This window comes from Rattus norvegicus, chromosome 1, assembly GCF_036323735.1.
Source record: "Rattus norvegicus strain BN/NHsdMcwi chromosome 1, GRCr8, whole genome shotgun sequence".
Taxonomy (NCBI): domain Eukaryota; kingdom Metazoa; phylum Chordata; class Mammalia; order Rodentia; family Muridae; genus Rattus; species Rattus norvegicus.
In genome coordinates, this window is record NC_086019.1 from 44,550,684 (window position 1) to 44,573,224 (window position 22,541).

Below are 22,541 nucleotides of genomic sequence, written 5' to 3' on the forward strand. Positions count from 1 at the left end.
GTTTTTAAAAGGACATAGTACCTAGATGTTTCTCTGCACAAAAAAGAACTCAGAAAAAAGAAAGAAGATAGTTAAAATTAACACCATGCTTTAAAACAAAGAGGGGAAGGGATGAGAAAAGAGACCAGACACAGAATGAGATGTTTAGAATATCTTTTAATATGATTTTTAGGTTTAACATAGAGAATATGTTCACAGTCAAAAGCAAATGCATGCATACTGGCGAAAATTAAAAATAGGACAAAATTAGGGAAATGGCCTTAAGCCTAATAAAACTGAGTACAGTTAGGGAGGGTAGTGTGACCGTAGATAGAAATGAAGTCACATCTACAACATAGCCATACAGAAAGTATTCGGTAAACATATGGAATATACTCTTCTTATATAAAGTATGCTGTAGGGGTGAGTGCTCAGTTCTCTTGTATTTGGTGCACACTTATGTAACCCTATTTGTTGAAAAGACCTTTGATCTCCTATTACTTTACAGGGCCAAGTTTAACAAAGTTAAGCCTTCATATACACTGAGAACCCACTTTATGACTTGTATCTTTTTATTATTGCAGTCTACTTGTTACCTTTCAGTCAAAACCACATTGATTTAGTATTCTCAGTTTATTAAACTATTGATTTACTGTAGAATTTCTAAGTTTATTCTTTATCTTCAAAACAATTTTGATGCCCACCAAGACTCTTGCATTTCCACATGTATTTTAAGCTCTTGTGCTTTGTATTTGAATTCAAGTATATTTTCCTTAATAGCAAAACATTAAGATTCATGTCCTTTTACACTAAATGCTATTTTCCATCCCTGTATATTTTAAAGCATCATACCGATTATTTTGTAATTATATACATATTTATTCAATAACTTTTTATTTCATTCTTTGAGATTATAGTATAATTACATCATTTTCTCCTTCCACTTTCTCCTTCCAAACAGTCTCAGATTCCCTCTCTTTTCTCTTCCAAATTTATGTCCTCTTTTTCTCATTTATTGTGTAGTCCTCATTAACTTCTTAATAAAATAAATAAATAAAGGTTCGTTTAGGGGCTGAAGATTCCCCGTAGTCAAGGTCTGCTTTTCCAGAAGCCATGGGTTCAATTCTCAGTACCTACATGGCGTCTAACTATCCTCAGTCACTCTAATCTGATCTTATTGCCTCTGCAGACACTGCGTGCATGTGATACACAAATATGCATGCAGACAAAACACATATAGACATGAGATAAAAATAAATAAATCTTTAAAACAATTTCTGGGTTTGTTAAGGAAAGGTCTTATTATGTTACTCCAGTCAGTCTTGACTTCCTTGGCTCAAGAAATCCCCCAGTCAGTCTGGTGACTATCTGACAGGATCTCAACACTGTGGTATTGACTGATCTTTTTAAAGACCTTACTCAAATTTCACCCCTACATCCTGCTTTCTTTGCCTTTTCTTTTCACAATTTAGATCCAGAACAATAAAATAATCAATTTTGCTATCCATCTTTTAGACTTCTTTAATCTAGAGTAGTTTTTCCATTCATTAATTTTGATACACCAATGGCTTTGAGTATGATGGCTCACATTTTGCATTTGGGGCAAAACTATTACATAGATGGAGCTGATATGAGTGTTCAGTGTGTAAAGTGTTTGCTACACAAGTGTGAGAACCTGAGGTTGGATCCCCAGCATGCATGTGAGAACCAGATATGAGATGCCTGGGTCACCACTACACTGTGAGCATGCCTGATCTGTCTACAGAATATCAGACAACACTGTAGCCGAGAGGAGTAAGGACTGTAGAACCATGGGCACCAGGAAGAAGCACAGCAAAGCAGACAAAGATGCTCCCCTAGGACTTTCCCCTGATTTTCCGGTCAGCCCATAGCCAAAGAATGAGTTTTGTTTATGGGTATATGTTTATTTTCATTCCATTGGAACTGTTTCTGGACTTCCCTAGAAACTGAAGCCAGAAATATCATCCAGTCAAGATCCATAAAGCTAACTTATTTTGTGTTTTCTCCCACTTTGTCACTTGCCCTGTTCCATCTCCTAAGCCTCAACTAATATTTTTTTCACCTTGACTTTCTTTGCCTTGGTATCAGTTGAAATCTAAATACCATGAACACTGAACTTGGGCTGCCTACAAGAGATCACAGGTTTGTGATAGAATTGATGCCCCTCAGGTAAGGAATGGGTGGGTAGGATCTGGTAAAAGTGGAATCTGGGACTCTGGACTCCGAAACTAGTTCATTAACTTTCCCGTTGTTCTGAAGAATCTTCTTAGCATATCTGCAGGAGGCGTGGGGAAGAGGCTTGGCTGCAACTTGATGATGAGCTGTAAGCAAACAGACAGGAAGAACTTTTTATAATAAATATAATAAGAACTTGTAATAATAAATTTCTATCCTCTTTCCAATATAGGGCTGGCATCTGTATCTTTCTTACAAGCACTTATTAGTGACTGAAGAAATTGCCAACACATTTCAATATTCCAGTACCTTTTCTCCTAAGTCCTAAAACTTTATACCAAGGCTGTGTAACAACAGTGTAATCAGCTCATTTCACACATCAACATCTGTCTTCAGCTGAAGCCACCACCTTCCTTTCACTCATAGCAACACCCACTGTCAAGTACAAAAGTCTCTGTTAGGACTTTAAGTTGTGACTGATAGGTGGAAGGAACTCAAAAATAGTTCAAGCCATACTGGAAAGTCCAGCATTATTGGTATGGTAGCTAGAATAGGAATTGTTCTCATAGGTTTATATATTTGAATGCTTGGCCATTACGAAGTGGCACTACTTGAGAGGGATCAGGAGGTGTGGCCTTGTTGGAGGTAAAGTGTGTCACAGGAAGTGAGCTTTGATTTTCAAAGGCCTAAGCCAGGCCCAGTGGCTCTTTTTTTCTTTCTGCCTACAGATCCAGATGTAGAACTCTTAGCTCCTTCTCTGTCATCATACCTGCCTATGTGCAACACTTCCTGCCATGCTTCCTGTCATTCTAACAATGGACTAAACCTCTGAAACTGTAAACAGGGCCCAATTAAATGCTTTCCTTATAAGAGTTGCTATGATCAAGGTGTCTCTTCAGCAATAGAACACTAAGACAACTGATTTGAGCCCAGAAAGTTGAGCCCCAAAAGCCATCAACTTTGTGTCTTGTCTCTGCTTTTCCATAGCACAACTTCCTGCTATGGATCAAACAAGGCAGCTATCAACAGCTTAGAATTCACAAATACACAAACAGCTTCTTGTCTCTAGAACAATAGTAAAATATCTCCCTCTCTCTCTCTCTCTCCCCCCCGCCACATCTGTGTGTGTGTGTGTGTGTGTGTGTGTGTGCGTGCACGTGTGTGTGTGTGTGCATGCACGTGTGTGTGTGATGTGGATGCATGTGTCTGTAGGCATAGCTTGGTATCATGGGACTCGTGCAGCAGTCAGAGGATAATATTTCAATATTATCCTTTATTATTATTATTATTATTATTATTATTTATCCTATTATTATGGTTGGTCTTTGCCTTCCATCTTGTTTGAGACAAGGTCTCTCTTTTATTTTTTCCTACTGTACACCCAAGGTGAGCTGGCCCTCAAGCTTCTAGGAATCTTCTCATCTCTGCCTGCCATCTTGCTTTTGGAAGTACTGGAGTTAGAGATGTGCTCTCCCACTGGCTTTACACGGTTTCTAGAGCTTTGAGTTCAGGTCCTCACGCTTGGATGGCAAGCACTTTACCCAAGATTCACCTCCTCAGCTCCCCATATCATTATCTTAATACTTAGGACAACCTACTTTCAACTATAATTCAGCCAGAATCCTCCTGACTCCTTGGGGTGCTTCTTAGTAATTTCCCATCCACTGATCATGTACTGTATTCTTTGAATATAAATTTCTACTTGACCTTTTGCAGGGAGTTAAAATGGATTTGTTGTTCCTCTCTTCTTCAAAATCACATTTGAGTAGCCTGTTTGGATAGTCTTCTTTATCATTTTTGTCATAGAGTGTTGTTTTTAAATCTTTAACACTATGTGCCCAGCAATGTGCTTTATTTTAGGAAAGATCTCAACTAAGGATTCAGCTTCCATCAAATACCAAGAGTTCAATCTGCATACTCTGAAAACAACTGAATATTATGCAATTAGCATAGAGGACTATTTCAGTGGATTAAAGGGTGAGCTGCACAATGAGACCTTAATTATAGGGAGAGGTCCTGCCTGTAGATATTTGTAGAACATTTCTTTTGACCAAATGCAGAATATTTATGTGGCATTTACATAAATTGACTTTCTACAATGAAATGGTGCCGGAAAAGTTTGTTTTCCTAAACCAAAAGGAAGTATTCTTGATGCCCATTATTTCACAATTAAATCGCTGATTTTCTGTAGTCAACCAAAATAAATGCTGCTCTTGTCACCTGTGTGCTTAAATGGCGCTATGACTGATGGGAGTTATCTCTCACCTAGAAGCTATTCCATTTGTGCCATTGCTGCACCACTCTCTCTCTCCCGAACTTTGTAACAAAGAATTTCTTGCTTGTGAGATAAAATGGAACGCCATGAACTCAGCAAAACTTTCAGATTGTTTCATCTTTCCTGTATTTGATGACTTGATACCTGCTTCAGTATGTTTGAGAATTTCTCAAAAGTTGGAGACTACCATGTCCCATCTGTCTTAGATTCCCCCTGCTAGCTCCATAGGAATCTAGTATTGTCTCAAGGGCCATCTGAAGTCAACTCAGAGTAGCTCATGAGCACCACTGAGGCACAAACTGGGATGTTGTTCTGCTACTTTCTGTAGGTCCAAGTGCTGCTTGAACAGACTAAGAAGCTCATTGCCATGTGTCAGTGTGTAGCTGATGCCTCATCCCTCAGAATAAGTTTGCACAGTCAAACATACAATTTACCATACAATGTCTTACTTGAATGCTATGTGAAATAAATCTAATGTATATGTATATGTAATATGTATATATATTAGAAATGTGCATTTCTATCAAACATTTAATTAGAGTGTAATTCATATTTATAACTACCTTGCCCTACTATTCTATATGTATCTTAAAAACAAAGAGTGGGCTGGAGAGATGGCTCAGCCGTTAAAGGCTAGGCTCACAACCAAAAACAAAGAGTTCTCATTGATTCATGTGATGATTATCAGGCTTCAAAAGTTTATGGACAAGGTCTCACCAAGAATTCCTCCTCCTCAGATATCTAAGTCCTGGCTCTGCAAAGCTATTAACTTCTAAAATTGATCACTAGAGTTATTTTCTTTTATACCCTAGGCCTCAGAAATAAACCTATTTTCTATGGTAACTACCTCTATTCTCTGGTTTCAATGTATCCTCCACCCAAATATCAGGCATGCAAACTTAATGGTCAGTATGATATTTTATTGTAAAATGGGGCCTCTATTAGATAACTATCTCTTCCCTTTTAGAACTACGTTAATAGCCCTATTAAAAAAGTGTTATACAGGCATTGGATCCTTTGCCCTCTTGCTTATATACTGCAGGTTCCTCCCCTCCAGTATATAAAGCATCAAGATACTATCTTAGAAACAAAGAATAGGCCTCATCAGATGGTCACGGCTGCCAGAACTTGGATCTAGAACTCTGGGGAAATGATTTTCAGTTCTTTATGTGTTACCTGACCTCAGGTATTTTGCTGCAATAATGTAATGGACTGAGAAGCATTGACTATCAGTAATCCAATCTATCTATATTTTTATGTCCTTGATATCTGAGTGATAATCCTTAAAAACCAAATCACTTCAAATTAACTGGTATGTTTTCTCTGTCTAATTTCTACTCTGAAGAACAGAAAGAGATTGAAATAACACAGGTGATGCTTGATGCTTTAGAAGGGGGACTGACTAAGCTTCTCATTTGTAAAACTTACCTGTGCACTTTACTTCCAAGTTACATTGACTTCCATATCCAGTTCTCCAGTTAGGAAATGGGTCCAAACTTCCAATACCAGGCAGGCATTTCCTGATCCTGTTTCCCTTACATGGAAATAGATACCGTACCCTTTGAGTTTCACACTCATGAAAATGACACTACAAAGTTTTCTTGTGTGTATGGCTAACAATAGAAATAGACGTAACTGAACAATTTAAGATATTCTCATTTCTTTTAGTCCATTTCCTTGATAAGAGGAAATGGACACATGACACCAAGACCACACACCTGGCTATCACCAATACTATAGGCTAAGTGGCACTGTGAAATTTCATATAACCATGCAGTTTACTGAGGATGATAGTTTCAGATGTCAACTTGACATGATTTAGACTCGCCTGGGAGGCTGCATGGATAGATACTATCTAGGTCAGGTTAGCCTATCGTACATCTTTGGGGCATTGTCTACATCAGTTGAGTTGGGAAGACAGGCCACAATGGGTACACCATTCCTTGTTCATTGGTCTTGGACTAAATGAATAGAAAAGATGAGCTAAGTCCTATTTATATGTGCATTCATGTGCTCTCCCTCTCCCTCCCCCTCCCCCTCTCCTCTTCCCTCCCCCTCTCCCCCTCTCCCCCCTCTCTCGAACTGTGAGTTCTTGACTATGAATGCAATGTACTGCTCCATGTTTCTTCCTCATTGTCCCAACAACAATAGACTATAACTTGAAATTGGGAGCTAAAACATCCCTTTCTCCCCAAGTTGCTTTTCACTGGATAAAATTTTTTAATCACAGCAATAGATATCAAACTAGAAGACTGAGCATTTTTGGAAGGGAGAAACGCAATTAATTCTCTTTACAGTGATATGGTAACGCAGTGTCCAACATTGATGCCTTCTAGAAAACATCTCTCAAGCACTCTAAACACACGTTTCTGACATCCGTTGGTTTCTTTTGACCAAGAGATTTGTGGCAGTTTTGGAGACTGGGTCATTTGCTACAGCACACACTGATTTGAAAAACTCAGTCTTATTGTTGTCTCAATCATGCCTACTGAACAATTTGCAAATTAAATCTATGAGGAATCCCTACAAATCCCTACAAAAACACAGTAAGATACAAAGAATCAGCTTTGACATTTTAATAGTATTTCTGTAATATTGCTTCCTTTTCGCTTGTAAACTCATTATTCTTTGTGGTAAGACTTTGTTGCTTTTTCAAGGAAAGAATTAAAATCCTTTCAAATCACTACTTGTATTTCAAAAGAAAAAGAATATATCTCTGACAAACCACACCATCTCATTCTTCCTCCATTCCCATCTGCCAGTGGATGAGCATTTTGATCAAGTATTGTACTGTGTGTGTATATTACTACTTCAAACACTGAAAAAGTAGACATCCCTGGACTAGAATATGCCCTTAAGCAAGATATATAGATGGAGATGTATATACCTTAAAAGAAGAGAAGAGGATAAGAAGAAAGTCACAGAGCTATGAAAATTCAGAGAACAGGGACATTCAACTAGGGAAAATCAGAAACACAAGTAACATTTGCACTTACATTCGATGTGTAACATCATGTGGCTACTTGAGTACATGCTACATACGTTATACTTTAGTGAGTCCAGACCTGAGAAGTACTGTCCCTAGGGTTGGGGAGATGGCTCAGTGGGTAAAATGTTCTCCCACTTCCCATTTCCCAAAGTCTGCAAAGCTCAGTATATTACTGCTTTGTTTTGTTATGGAATTTACAATTTATATCAGTGCAAAAACAAAAACAAAACAAAAATTGTAGCAATCTCATTGGTCTTTATTTGATCTGTTCTATCTACTATAACAAAATGCCACGAATTGGGTGGGTTATGAATAAAACAATTTATGTTCTCCAGGTGTGATTATCCAAGATCAAAATGTCTGCAAGTTTGGTGTCTGTTGAGGCCCCTTTTCTTGTTCAGAGATGGCTTCTTCTTGGCTCATCCAGACAGTGTCAAAGAAGCAAGGGGCTACCTTGTGCCTATTTAATAAGGTCGCTAACTTCACTTTAGAAACTGCAGTCTTCACAATCTTACTTTCTAAGGGCCACCTCCCAACCCTGACAAGTTAGAGTCACAGCGTGAATGGAAGAGGGGTTCAGTATCTTCCCTCAATGATTATGATTTTCAGATGTCACTGAACTTTCTGCCTCAGACTATTTTTTTTTTCAGAGTGGCCATTGACCACTCTTTCTGATAAATTAAACACAAAAGTTAAATAGCACTCTTTCTGATAAATTAAACAGAACAATGCTGGCAGTGTGTGTGTGACTTACATGCTCGTTTTGTGGTTTCACGTCACATTTTGCTTTCTCTTTAGCTAAAATGAGCCTTTCATCCTTATCTTTAACTTGCCCCTACTGGTGGTGTGGCACAGAGAGAAAGAAGGAAACGCCAGAAAATCTGAGTTGCAAACTCAGGCTTCCATTTGAAAGAGCTGTAGAAGGAGATCTGAATCAAAAACCCTGCAAATTTATGCTAATTGTATCCAGTTCCATGAGTTCCATCCCATTGAGTGGGAGCCAGGCCACCTGATTGCTTCTCCTTTTGGTAAGAACATCTCAGATGAACCAGCTGTCATGGACATGGTTCAGAAAATTGGCCCTAAACAGAAACCTGGGCCATCTGTGTTTGCCGTTCTAGTCACAGGATGCCCTTCCAAATCACATTTTTCTATCAGGAACTTCACAGCCAGGGCCTCTACTACTGGAGCACTGGAGGATATTGGTCATCACCATCTCTTGCACTCCCTTGGGGTGGGAGTGATGTGATTTTTAGCAAAGAGAACTCTGGAGTAAAGTGGATAACAAAGATGACTTGGAACTTCCAACACCAGGAAGCGTCCTTCTCCTCTTCCCTTTGCTTTGTCAGACTCTGTGGCTGACAAGAAGTTGGCTGTGAGATTATGTGAAAGCACCTTGTGTGCACTGAGCAACATCCTTTGCAGACTTACTTTTGTGGTGAGAAAAGTTGTTTACATTATGAAAGAAACACAAGGAGGTCCACGGTCTGATCTTTCAAGTAACTTGACCACATAGGCACAGAAGGTGAGTGTGGTTGGTTGAAAGTTTAGACACAGACCCTCTGACTGCACAGCTGGTGAGGTTATATTGGTTTACACCTTCTCATACCTTAACAAAAAGAGTTTTTTTTATTTTTGTCTTCTCAGTTTATAGATGCCATCTTGGGGGAGTATCTGCAAATCTGAGAAGGCAGTAGATCACATAACAGTGCATTTGTGATCTACCAGGCATGGGTACCAGGAATATTGCTTGGATCCTCTGCAAGAACAGCAAATATTCTTAAATGCTCATCTGTCTCTCCAGCACAATTTCTGATACTTTTTTGCTCTATGCTTCTGTTCTTGAAAAGCTGAGCTTAGATTATGATTTATTTGTCTTTACTTGATCTTTGGAGATTTTTTGTGACTCCAGAGAAAGGTGAAATGATGAATTTGATGAGGCTGAATAGCAATGAGGTTTCCAGAAATTTATGTGTGGCACACAGATAAGCGTAAGGTTTTTAGAGATGATATCAGAGACTATAAAATATGTAGTATCAAACCGGGCCAAAAACTACATACTTGACACATGAGAGAAAATGCTGAGAACACAAAGAGAAAGAACTGAAAACACTAATTGTGATAGGCAATCTTTTCAAAAGGATTTTGTTAAGGTATTTTTTTCTTCAGGGTCATGTGAAGTGAGTAGGTTCCAGAAGCACTGCAAATATATCAAATACATTGATGTGAAATATAGGCATAGCATCTATGTATAAATTTGCTTCTGACATACATATTATCCATGGATAAGGACCCTCAGATTTTAGTGATTGTGAAAGCTATAGAAGGTCATAATTAAGAAGTAAAAAGACACAGGGATCAAGACAAGGAAAGGACAACAGGAGAGTTAAGAGAGGTGAATAAGTTGGAGCTTGAGAGATGATTCAGAAGATGCAAGTTCAGCTCCCAGCACCCACATGGCACCACACGACTGCCTATAGCTCCCTCTTCTAGGAGGTTCAGCACCATCTTCTTTCCTTTATGGGCATCTGCATTGCCCGTGGTGTGATATAGACATGCAAAACACTCGTACACATCCAACAAATCTAACCTTTATTAAAAACATAAATACGTCTTTAATGTGGATTGTAATAAATAATGTTTTATAGCAGACTAGATGAAGAAGATGAAGAAACCTAGATAGCAGTTCTAAGAGGTGGTTAGGCAATGCGTATGGAGAAAACTATCATCATCGTGCTTGTAAGAACGGCGATTAAATAATAGAGCACACGAAAGAGGAAATACTCAGCAAGTGAATTATTGACACATCTGTGTGGCACGAAAGATGAAGGTGTCAGGTCTTTCCAGTTCAAGCCATCTCCATTTAATCCTGAAGTATATTTTAAAGATAGAAAAGGTTCAGTAGGCAAAACAAAACAAAACAAAACAAGACATGGGCTGCTGCAGACCACCCAGGGGAGTGTGTCAGCAGAGGGACCAAGGCTTGGATTTCAGGTAGAGAGCAGATTCGGCGTGACAGACACAAACTTGAGGTGTGTGCTGTTGCAAAAAGCTTTACTTCTTGGCATAGATTTAAGTAGTTAGAACAGGTACATCATAATTGGCAGTCATCCAACTCTTATTCATTACCCCACCAAATGTCCCTTGTAGAGAGGAAAGCTAAACATACAGTCTAGGAAACAGTTCTCAACTGCAAACAATAGTTTAAAAAACTGCAGTTATACTGCCAGATTTGTGGGCACCAGGTATGTATTCATCATTTATCTTTGTCATAATAAAATTTAAACTCTATATTTTTGGCCCCTCAGATTAGTAAGAAAACTTTTATAACCATAGTTAACTCTTGATAAGTTTGTTCAACTTGTTGGAACTTGTCTATGCTCTTTCTAAAAGAATCATTACTGTTTTGAATCATGCTAAACAAAACTTATCCAAAATGGGGGAAAGGCTTTTCTGGATCAGTCATGTTCTTAGTAGCTGCAATTAATTTCTCTCCTCTTTGCTGGGAACTAATGGGTGCAGCAGCTGAATTCATCGCAGCCGTTGAGTTCATCAGGATCATGATGGTGAGAGATGTTTCCGTCTCTGAACTTTCAGTTCCTGAGACATCTAAAGGTACATGACCATCTTCCCACATTGCTATATTCTTAAAATCAGATATTGTTGACAGGCTTAAAATTGCTAAAGTCACCAAGGCTAAAACACAGAAGGCACCTCTACCGCAAGCATAGACCCTAGTCATCTTCTTTTTGTAGGGAGACTGCCAGGGACCTCCAGGAGGCCAAGCCATTCTAGGCACAGGCCTCTGTTCTGCAAAGAAACAAAACACAAGAGCTTCCTGTCACACAGACTCCACTGGAGTGGGCGTGGCAATGGGCGAGGCGGGGGCGGGCAGAAAGCAGCTGGGTGTGAGGCGCACACTTTTAATCCTAGCATCTAGGAGGTAGAGTCAGGTGGATCTCTGAGTTCTGAGCCAACCTGGTCTACAGAGTAAGTCTTAGGATAGCAGGAGCTACACGGAGAAACCATGTCTCAGAAAGAAAGAAAGAAAGAAAGAAAGAAAGAAAGAAAGAAAGAAAGAAAGAAAGAAAGAAAGAAAGGAAGGAAGGAAGGAAGGAAGGAAGGAAGGAAGGAAGGAAGGAAGGAAGGAAGGAAGAAGGGAAGAGAGAAAGAAAGAGGGCAGAGGAAGAGGAAGAGGGGAGGGGAGGAGAAAAAAGGGAGAGGAGAAGAAAGGAGAATAGAGGAGAGGAGAGAATAAATGATTTGAGAATTTAAAGTGCAAGGTAAGGATGATGAACTGTCCTTGACCAGATTTCTGTGTGCATGCACAGACACCCCAGCCTCTCCTGTGCTTGCTAGAATAACATGTTTTCATAATCAAGCATCAAGGTCAAGATGAACTATAATGAGGGTCTGATTCCTCAGAAAAACTGAGGATGCTAACGCCATATGAAAGGGTCACAAGGAAACATGCAAATAACATGCACCAGCCTTGTGAAATATGTTTAGTCAGTATTTAAAAAGCAGGACAATTAGCTACTACTTACCTAAAAGTGAGGTGTAAGGAGATAGGAACTGCTATCATAGTATTTGTCCTCTGAACGTGACACAATAAGATTCTTTTGAAGCTGGCAAGGTGGAGCTTCAATGTACAATCTGGAAGCTGGAAAACTGAGCTGATTCTCTGGAACACATGTAAAGGTGAAATAACAGAATTCTTCACGTTGTTGTCTGACCATCGCACACGTGTGCGTGCCTGCGTGCGCGTGCGCGTGCGCGCACATACACACACACACACACACACACACACACACACACACACACATGTTTTAAAACTTGTAAGGAACAGCTCACTATTTTTTACTATCCCATAAGTATCACTTTTAATTATCAATATGATATGAGATTTTATTTTTCCAACTACTGTTGTCCTTTTGCTCCTTGAAGGCATTAGTCGAGGAAATGTGTAATTTCATGTTTGAAGGGTTGAGTCCCTTTGGCAATACATCAATGATGACAGAACTTTGCCTGTGGTGACTGTGTGAAATGCAGCCTTCCCACATTTCCACAAATGCAACCTTTAGTGACCTTTGGAATTTGGAAACTGCATGAATCACCATTGTAGGGAAATTGGACTAAGACATCTAGACAGCTATTTGCCAGAGGATTAACTACATACAAGGTAGGTCACATATGATCGGTAAAAGTACGTGTAAAGCCACTTCATTATCAAGCTAAGAAACTTTTCTATGATTCATTATCTATGGTAAGCATTGATGTTATCACAAACTCTACTTAGAAAAAAAAAACAAGCAAACAACAACAAAAAACCTTCAAGAGCATGACTAATTTGATGTTGTCAGCATTAAAAATAAAGTTCATTTGTCTATTGTGCCTTTGTTAACTCTGAATGAAGGTTCATGTGATATATAAAACTCACCCCTGGAAGAACACTTCAAGGTTAACTTGCCAAAACTGCTATTGATAATTATAGATATATTTTCTAAAAAAAAAAAAACACACCTATGAATTTACAAGAAGCTACAGGGATTGCTTGAGCTTGCATGAGAAATAGCATTTAATTTGAATTACACAGGACTAGTTAGAGCTTGGCTTTAGGGAAATGATTTCTAAAGAAAATAATTGTTTTACTGTACATTTTTATCTTTACAGCAGGATAGTATTTATTACTCCATCATAGGATATTAATAAAGTTTTCCCAAATGATTGATAAATCTACCAGTATGAGGTGCAATCTCTAACAGCCAGTTCAGAAATTTTATATATTTTCCCCCACATGTAAAGTACATCCCTCAAAGTCCATCTCCAACATACCTTGCAGTAGTGGTTTGAGTAAGAATGGACCCCATAGGCTCATATGTTTCAATGTTTGATCTCCAGTTAGTGAAATTGTTTGGGGGGAGTAGGAGATATAGACTTGTTAGAGTAGGTGTGGTCTTGTTAAGGGAAGTATGTCACTGGGAGTGGACTTAGAGATTTCAAAAGCCCACACCAGGCTCAGTGTCTCTGCCTGCTGTGCTTCAGGACCTCAGTTACTTCTCCAGCTTCATACCTGCCTGCCAGCTGCTGTGCTCCTCGTCATGATGATGATGAACTAATCCTCTGCAGCTCTAAGCCCCCAAATAAATGGTTTCTTCTGTAGTCTGCCTTGCTCATGGCATCTCCTCTGAGCGATAGAGGTGACTGTGATACTTGGTGAAGGCTCGGCTAATTTCAAAGAGTCTTTATCATTCTCGCGGGCTCTCACTCCCAGGCTTCAGGCATGTGCCTAAACAAGTCCCTACTATACTGGGTTTATAGGATTGTGAAGTTAGGATGTATGCCAGAATCCCAAAACACTTACAAGACAGGCGATCCTCAATCCTTGTGTGTGATAACATGTTTTCCTTCCATTCCCAGGTATGTCAGTGAACTCAGGTATAGCACATGCTCAGCATTTCGAAATAACTCAAAATGTGCCAGACTAATTCTAAGTGATTTTCATTACTAATGAAGTTTACATCTTAAAAAATTTAGATTTAGAAAACTTAATTTATTGAATTATTTATCAAATAGAATATGGAGACTGTTGTAACAGTATGTTGTTTTGTTTTGTTTTCAACACTTTATTTATTTATTTTGTGTGTATGTCTGTGTACCTGTTCCTGCGTGGTCAGAAGACAGTTTTTTTTAAAGATTTATTTATTTTATTTATATGTAAGTACACTGTAGGTGTCGTCAGACACTTCAGAAGAGAACATTCCATTGCAGATGGTTGTGAGCCACCATGTGGTTGCTGGGAATCAAACTCAGGACCTCTGGAAGAGCAGTCAGTGCTCTTAACTACTGAGCCATCTCTCCAGCCCCAGAAGACAGTTTTTAAAAGTCAGTTCTCTCCTTCTACCATGTGGATTACAAGTATTAAATTGAGTTCATCAGACTTGGCAACAAGCACCTTTATCTAGAGACCAATTTTCTTGGCCCTCTGATTTTACTTTTAAGTTGGTCTCATGTAGCCCAGGTTCATGCTGGCCTCAAATTTACTATGTAGCTGATGATGGTCTTGAGCTTCTATTATTTGCAGAAAAAAATTTAATCCAGCAGCATGGCTGCTCTGATCACATCCAAAGACCTATTAGGTTTGTATAACATGACTGGAATGTAGACATGCCCTTAGTAGACAGTTTTAATTCTCTGGCTGGAATCTTTTAGTGGACACCTTTAATCCCAAACAATGACATCTAACTGAGGGGCAGACAAAGTGATGAATCAGAAAAAGGTTTTACAGAATGAGTCAGAACTAAGATATGCCCAACTCCTATGAGAAAAGCTATTCAAGAGCCATGCAGTGTAGTTGAGGAGAAGTGAGTCAGTTGAAAGTCAGTGCAGTAGAGTCGAGTTTATTCATGGATTCATACAGTTCAGTGCAGGTAAGCAGAGGTAGTTGAAGCCAGAGAATAACGTGGGGCCAGAAGATGAAAACAGATTGCCAGAGTTAGCTTGAAGATGAGAAGAGCAATTCAGTGAGAAGCCAGATTTAATCAGTCAGCTTGAAGAGACTTTTGAGCCAGAATAGCTGAGTTGAACCAGCCAGCCAGGGTTCAGGAAGAACTTGAAAAGTTGAGCTTCTTCAGCAGTAAGCTTCCAAGATGACAATTACATCAAGCAAATAAAAGTTACTTTTACACATATTTATGTCCCCATCTCCCTACATCTAGGATTCAGATAAAGACCAGTATCCTTCATTTATCAAGTGCTTAGGATCAAACCCAGAGCTTTATGCATCCACAAAGCTATGTTCCCAGCCCAATAAAGTACATTTTGATCATTACATTATTACCTAACTGTAAGTCTAGTGAAAGTCATATGTTCAGAGAAAAAGTCGCAGAAAAGCTTCTAATAAGTCTCAGGTTCCAGAGCTCTGCCTTCTAACACACTGTCCAAAAGTCATAGGAAGACAATAGATACACTAATGGTGTCTTCAGCATTCATAACATTTTTGTTGCAATTGATCGACACAGACATTTCAAACTGCCTTGTTTTAATTACATAAGCAAAAAACAAATTATTGCATAGACTGCTGTGGGGTATAGAAAAAATTAAAGGAATCATCCCATATAGTGAAGTGTAAACTATGGCATTGTACCTGTTTTTACTGTTCTTCAGCTGACCCTTGCTTGGGACACATTTTATAGTTACTGTGTTAGTATTCATAAGACTGTCACTTGCTATCTCTCCCATGTGCTGCTTGCCTAAGTACCATACACAGTGTTCCATTGACCATTTGTTTAAAAGCCGATGTCCAAACTGTAAACCAAGAAAAACATTGTGTTCCTGGTACTCCAAATTGTCTATAGGTGCATGGAATAAATTATGTTATTATCACAAACATTTTTATAAAATTTCATCCCAGATACTAAAAAAATTCAATTATTTTCAACTTATTATTTCATTCTGACCAGATGTAGGAAAGCAAGAAAAGCAATTTTCTTACCTAAGTTCAGATACTCCCACAAGACCCATTTCTCCAGCGTTTCCCAAATTACTCCCTTAAACCTGTCAGGAGCAGTAATAAAGACAAAATTAGTGAACAAATAGTAACCAGCACTGTGGTACGACAAAACACTGTCTGCTCTCAGATATTTCCTTATTAAACCAGTTGTCCTGTCTGTGCAATATCAGCAGAGGCTATGCATCTGTGCCAATATCTTTCTTATACCCCTTGATGACTCAGAAAACACTCAAATTTTACAGTACCTACAGCCAAGTTAGTAATAATCCTTGAGATCAATTTAGAATATGTATTTAACCTGCTCTCCTACTATGTGCTCCGTTTCATTTTAATCTGCCCTTATGAAATCAACATAAACAACCTAATATGCTTTGGATTTCCTATGTAGTCAGCTTTTACAGCCTAAGTTAAATGAATAGTTTAATCTTTAGTTATTTATTCTTCCATGGCTCTAACCCAAAATAAAGGTTGTGTGTGTGTGTGTGTGTGTGTGTGTGTGTGTGTGTGTGTGTGTGTGTGTGTAATCCATTATGAAATAGCCAACTGGTTGAAAAAAAATCTAAAAATAAATGTCTTATAAGTGCAAGAAACAAGATACAGATATAAGTTGATAGCATCTTTGTGCAGTGTAGTGTGCTTTTCTGGGTCAATTAGGGACAAACAACAGGAGCAGATACACACAACAGACAGACAGCAGACAGACCAGCCAGTGGTCACAAAATAAAGACATATGGAAGACAGAGAGAAAAGTGTAGAATTTAAATCTAGATTCACTTTTAGACAAATTACTCCAAGAGGAAGTCTCTTTTTCATTCCTTAATGTAACATTGGTACATAAATCTATTTAGAAAGAAGGTGGAGACATGACCTCAGTATGTAAATTAATTATATATCAGGAGCACAATATAATTTATAATCAGGACCTTGGAAACAATAAAGACTCCTTCATAGGGGTTTCCAATATGGTACTAGAGCAAATATAGCAAAATTATGAAAAGAAAATATATAGCTCATTCTGTTCCCCTTCTACTAAGAAATTTCTGTATTATTCATGATATATATGTATGTGTATATATATACATATATATCTGTGAAGGAATATTGGTTAAAAAAGAAAGGAAGGAAGGAAGAAAGAAAGAAAGGAAGAAAGAAAGAAAGAAAGAAAGAAAGAAAGAAAGAAAGAAGAAAGAGAAAGAAAGAGCTAAACACAGGAAAAATCCCATCACCTTACTAGATTATACTGTCTTTCTGTTAGGTTATGTGTGGATTGAATATACTTGGCCCATGGGAAGTAGCACTATTAGGAGGTGTGGCCTTGTTGCAATAGGTGTGGCTTTGTTGAAGGAAGAGTGTCACTGTGGAGGCAGGCTTTGAGGGCTCCTAGTACTCAAGCTCTGCCCAGAATGGACGACAGAACACCCTCCTGGCTATCTTCAGATCAAGATATGATCTGAAGCATCATGCCTGCCTGCCATGCTTCCTACCATGATGCTAATGGACTGAAGCTCTGAACCTGTAAGTTACCCCCAGTTAAATGCTGTCCTTGATCAGAGTTGCCTTGGTCATGGTGTCTCTCTATAGCAATGAAACACTAAGATAGGCTAAAACTCTAAACCATAACACTAGTTGGGAAACTGGTACCTAGAACGAATGGAGTAGTTAATTTTGGAGTACCCAGTGTGTTGTTTAACACATCTCAGAAAAGAAGATTATAAAATATAATTCAATTGCCATTGATCAAATCATATTTACAGCTTTTACTCTGAAAGCCACGAGTAGCTATATCCCCATTAAAACTCTCTTTGTTTCTTCTTCTGACAAATAGAAATCTACAAGACATGCCGACACACCTAGCCCCAGGAGAATATCCCTCAAAGACAGGATGCTAGAGAAGGAAGTGGAGTCAGCCAAAGGGCACCTGCTAAATGAAGGAAGGCAGAGCCAGGCAGTGGCAGAGGGCAACACAATGCCTATTTTGGTCCAGTAAGTGTTGACCGAGGAAGAGGAGGATTTACATTGCTGTAATTACACCTCTCTGAAAAAGGCTAAAGATTTCTAGGTCACCACTTACTGAGCTTTCTCAAAGTGACTTTCAGATGTCACATAGCTATATAATTTATCTTTTGGCTGAAGTTAATCAAATAAAATAGGAGGTCTTTGAGGACCAAACTGACCCTGACCTGGCTCTATTCATTCTCCATGGCATGTTCAAAATGAGGAAACTATTTCAGTCTTCAGCTGTCTTAAAAATAACAGAAGGAACACTTCATCAGAACCTATACATTAGGTGGGAGAGAAATAACCATTCTCAAATGCCTTTTCTTTCTTTCAGTTGATTATCCTCATTATGGTCTGACGTTAGACTTTCAAGCTGGTCAACACTATCGAGACAAGAAAGGAAGGACTACACTGACTGCTCACAAACACCACCGTCTTACTGGGAGAGGTGAAATCAACACAGTTAGAATCTTGCAGTAGGTTAGCCAGCTCTAATCCGAGTATCATAGGAAAGATGGTCCCAGGTGATAAGGCAGAGAAATAACAGCCCCACATGACTACAGAAGCTCAGGATTGCTGAGAAGTCATTCTGTGTGAGCAGAGAGGGATAACGTCAAAAAAAAGTCTTCCCTTTTTTCTTTTTTTTCTATTATTTATGCACAAATAATAACCCATTCTGAAAGTGCTGAGTTTAAGGTAAGTTTCATATTAGGAGGCTGGGGAGATGGCTCAGTTGGTAAAGTACTCCTATGTAAGCGCAAGGACCTGAGTTCAATCCCCCAAAAAGGTGGCATGCTGCTTATCTAGCCTAGTTCTAATTGGTGAATTCCAGGCCAGTCAGAGACTACTCTCAAAAACAAACAAACATACAAACAAACAAAACAATGAATGAGGTCTGAGAAATGATTACATCTGATCTACACACACACACACACACACACACACACACAAACACACACACATACATACATATACTACACACTGACACACATATAAAATCAATGTAATGGTGGGCTTGGCCACCCATGCCCATTTTCCCCAAAATGATGATTCTGAGACTTAATTAATTATGAACAAAAGCCTAGGCCTAACTCCGTTTTCATTCCCAGTAACTAGCAGCTTAATTAATGTGGTTACTCTAGCTAAGTCCTGCTGTATCAAATCTCTGCAGAGCTAGGCCCATCCTCTCATACTGAGGCCAGACGAGCCAGCACAGTTAGGGGAACGGAGTGCACAGACACGCAACAGCTTATGGGACAGCCCTCAAATTCCATTTTCAACTTAGGCTACCAGCTCTTACTTTTTTACATAGCTCCTCGGTCTCTTCTGAAGTGGGAAGCTGCCATTGCTGTTTCCTGGGAGATTCCTCACTATACTTGACTTGGGTTTATTGGAAACTATATTTCAAAATTTCAGTCCGTTGGTTGCATTCTCTTGCTAATGGGTAAATGAACCACGCAGCATTTACCCCATAATCCACTGCATATGAAATGAGTTATATTTTTTCTGAAGAACATTAGAAAACATAGCTAGTATGTCAAAGGCTGTGATGGGGGCATTGTGGAACCTGCTTTTCAAAACCGCTTCTTCCAAGGTTTCTTTGGGTTTTTTGTTTGGTTGGTTTTGGTTTTGGGTTTTTTGTTTGTTTGTTTGTTTGTTTGTTTGTTTTATGGGAGGTTTTTTTTTGTTTTTTTACATGAGACCAGCAATTTTAAGGAATGAAATTTTTGAAAATTTTGGATTCTGAAAATTATTACTTAAGAAAAAAAATCATGGACTGAGGAGATGCCTTTGTGGATAACACACTTGCCCTTCAAGCTCGAGAACCAAAGTTCCTCAAAAACAACAGGAAAAGCCAGGCATGGGTGATAGCTGCCTATTACCCCATACACTCTGCTTTGACCCTGATCCACTCTGCCATGACAGGACAGGACATGACAGAACAGGACAAGCCACATCCCACTCCGTACTCAAGAACAGAAGCATGGCATCCTCCACAACATAGACTAGCTGGCATCTGCTAGTGCTGTGTTCAGAAACTGACTTTACCTTAACTGATGAAGAGGAGAGCGATCCGGGAAGCCAATGATCATAAACCTCAGACATGCACACACATGTCTACATATGTACAAACACGCACAAATACACACATAAAAGGAAACTTTCATATGCACTTATTGTGACTGTGTTCTGTATAAACCCACATTGTAAAGCTTAAAGAATATAGGGAGCCTAAAATAATAATGAGCATTCGATTTAAAATAAACGAAGATACAACATTATTCCCTACCTTCAAGGTTGCAATACATTTCTAGGTTTTATACCATCCAAAGTGTTGTGCATATAATAAATTGCAAGTTTTGCAAAAGGAATTTGAAAAATAAGTTTTGCAGAGAAAGCTGTGCTGTGTTCATATATTATGGAAATAGCAACTGTGTTAGAGCCAACAGTAGTTAAAGCCATTCAAAGGCAATTATTACTCAGATTTTGAGAATAAGAGATTTCCAACTCCATTACACTAACTCAAGAGTTAATTACTGGCTTAAAAGTGGTTGACGGCCACTTGCATTTATGCTCAGGGGACAGCTGCAGGCCAATGTGAAAAACAGCTCAAGAGAACATCCACATGCTAAGACCTACGAAGTTGTAGGGACAAGGCTGCATGAAACCTTGAGGAGATATTTCTCAGTCACAGAATATTGTTGCCAATACTTACAGGTGAGAGAGCCTGCCTAGAGTCTCAAAGGAGACTTGACTTAGAGTTGTCAGCAATTTTGGAACAGTTAAGACTGTATTCTTGTGCGCAGGAGAGATGGCTCAGCGGTTAAGAGCACTGACTGCTCTTCCAGAGGACAATTCCCAGCAACCACATAGTGGCTCACAACCATCTGTAATGGGATCTGATGCTCTCTTCTGGTGTGTCTGAAGACAGTGATAGTGTACTTACATACATAAAATAAATACATCTTTAAAATAATAAAGACTGTATTCTTAAATCAGACCGTAGTATCCTAGCATTAGGGAGGCCGAGGCCATCCTGGTCTACAGAAAGAGTTCCAGGACAGCCAGAGCTACACAAAGAAACCCTGTCTTGAAAAGAACCACAACCCCAAAAAAGACTGCCCTCGTGATAATGAATGGATAATGAACGTAAGACAAACATGTACATTGGATACCAGAGGTGGACAGCTGTGGATTTGATGTCTTTGAGAGTCTCCAAAATGTCCATTTTAATCAGAGGCTTGATCCTCGGACTAGATCCAATAGAGAAGGTAGAGATGCTTAAGACACCAGAACTATTGAGGTATTCTTAGGTCATTAGGGTGTGCCTTAGAAGGGATCATGAGACCTCATTCCCTGTTCTGAGTCCCTGGATAAAATGTGATCTTTACACCACAGATGGTCCACTTTCTGCCACTTGCCATGAGGTCTTCACTATGTTCTTGAACCTTTAAAGCTAAGCTTGATAATTTCTCTCTCTAGTAGCTGGTGTCAGACATTTCCCTATGGCAATGAAAAGTTGATTAACACAATATTGACACAAGACTCCCAGAAAAATACTCATTAACTGAATTTAACAACACATTAAAAGGTCATATGTTTTAACTAAGTTAGATTTATTCTTGGAATACAGTGATTTGGCAAATAAAAATCAATTGAGGTGACATACTATGTTAATAAAACTAAAGACTTATTTAATACTATATAGTTATCTCAAAAGAAACAAAAAAATGGAGCATTTAGCAAAAATTCAAAGGTCTTTAGACTTGAATGGAGGGAGGAGGCTGTTATAGAAAGCCACCTCTTTCGTAACAAGATAGATCTTCACCCAGTGGGGGGAAGTAGACATCAATCAGGTAATGAAAGAAATTGTAACTGTATCCTGCCGCCAGTGTCTCCTGATATTTAAGATGCTATTCTTATTCTTCATGGCTAGAAAGCCGGCATGATGTAAGCATAAGGACAATTAATTAGACCATAGGGCAGACTAGGAAGCTGAGAAATAAACCTAGACATGTATAGTTAAATCATCTCCTTCAAAGGTGTCAAGTCTACACAACAGGGAACAGAACGTTTGGCTTTCTAATATGGAGTGAAAACCCATGACTCTCTAGGACCCCTCCAGGCCACCCATCAGATAGGACTGCTAAGACATCCAGCCTTGTAGTGGTAAAATTTAAAAAAAAAAAAATGGTTTCTTTTAACCTGCACTAGTTCTGGCACTGTAGGTAGGGCCACATGACATCTGTTGGATATTTTCCTCTCAGTCAGCAGAGCATCTCACCCTGCTAAACTCCATCTCATATCACACTGTTGATGGCTATTCTCTGAGCCTGGCAACAATCTCTCTACCCATCTAGTTCCCAAGACAGGTTGCCACCATACCAGACATACACATCCCAATTCCGTGGTGGCCCAGTGTGTCCAGCCACCACACACTCTTTTGAACACAATTAAACACATGAAAGAACACACAACACAATAATCTCTAATCCAATTGATAAGATACAATTGCCCACCTAAATAAGATATAGTTGCCTCACTAGATACCCAAAATCCTGTACACATCCACCACTTAAGAATATTCATAA

General features: G+C 39.0%; 1 long non-coding RNA gene across 1 annotated transcript; it reads right to left on the reverse strand.

Moving 5' to 3' along the window:
• Positions 1 to 11,988: 11,988 nt before the first annotated feature.
• On the reverse strand, positions 11,989 to 13,454 carry LOC120097707 (uncharacterized). Its single transcript, XR_005495274.2, has 3 exons — positions 13,275 to 13,454; positions 12,880 to 12,942; positions 11,989 to 12,123 (listed from the first exon to the last, which is right to left on the reverse strand). It is a non-coding gene; the product is annotated as an uncharacterized LOC120097707 (long non-coding RNA).
• Positions 13,455 to 22,541: the final 9,087 nt, after the last annotated feature.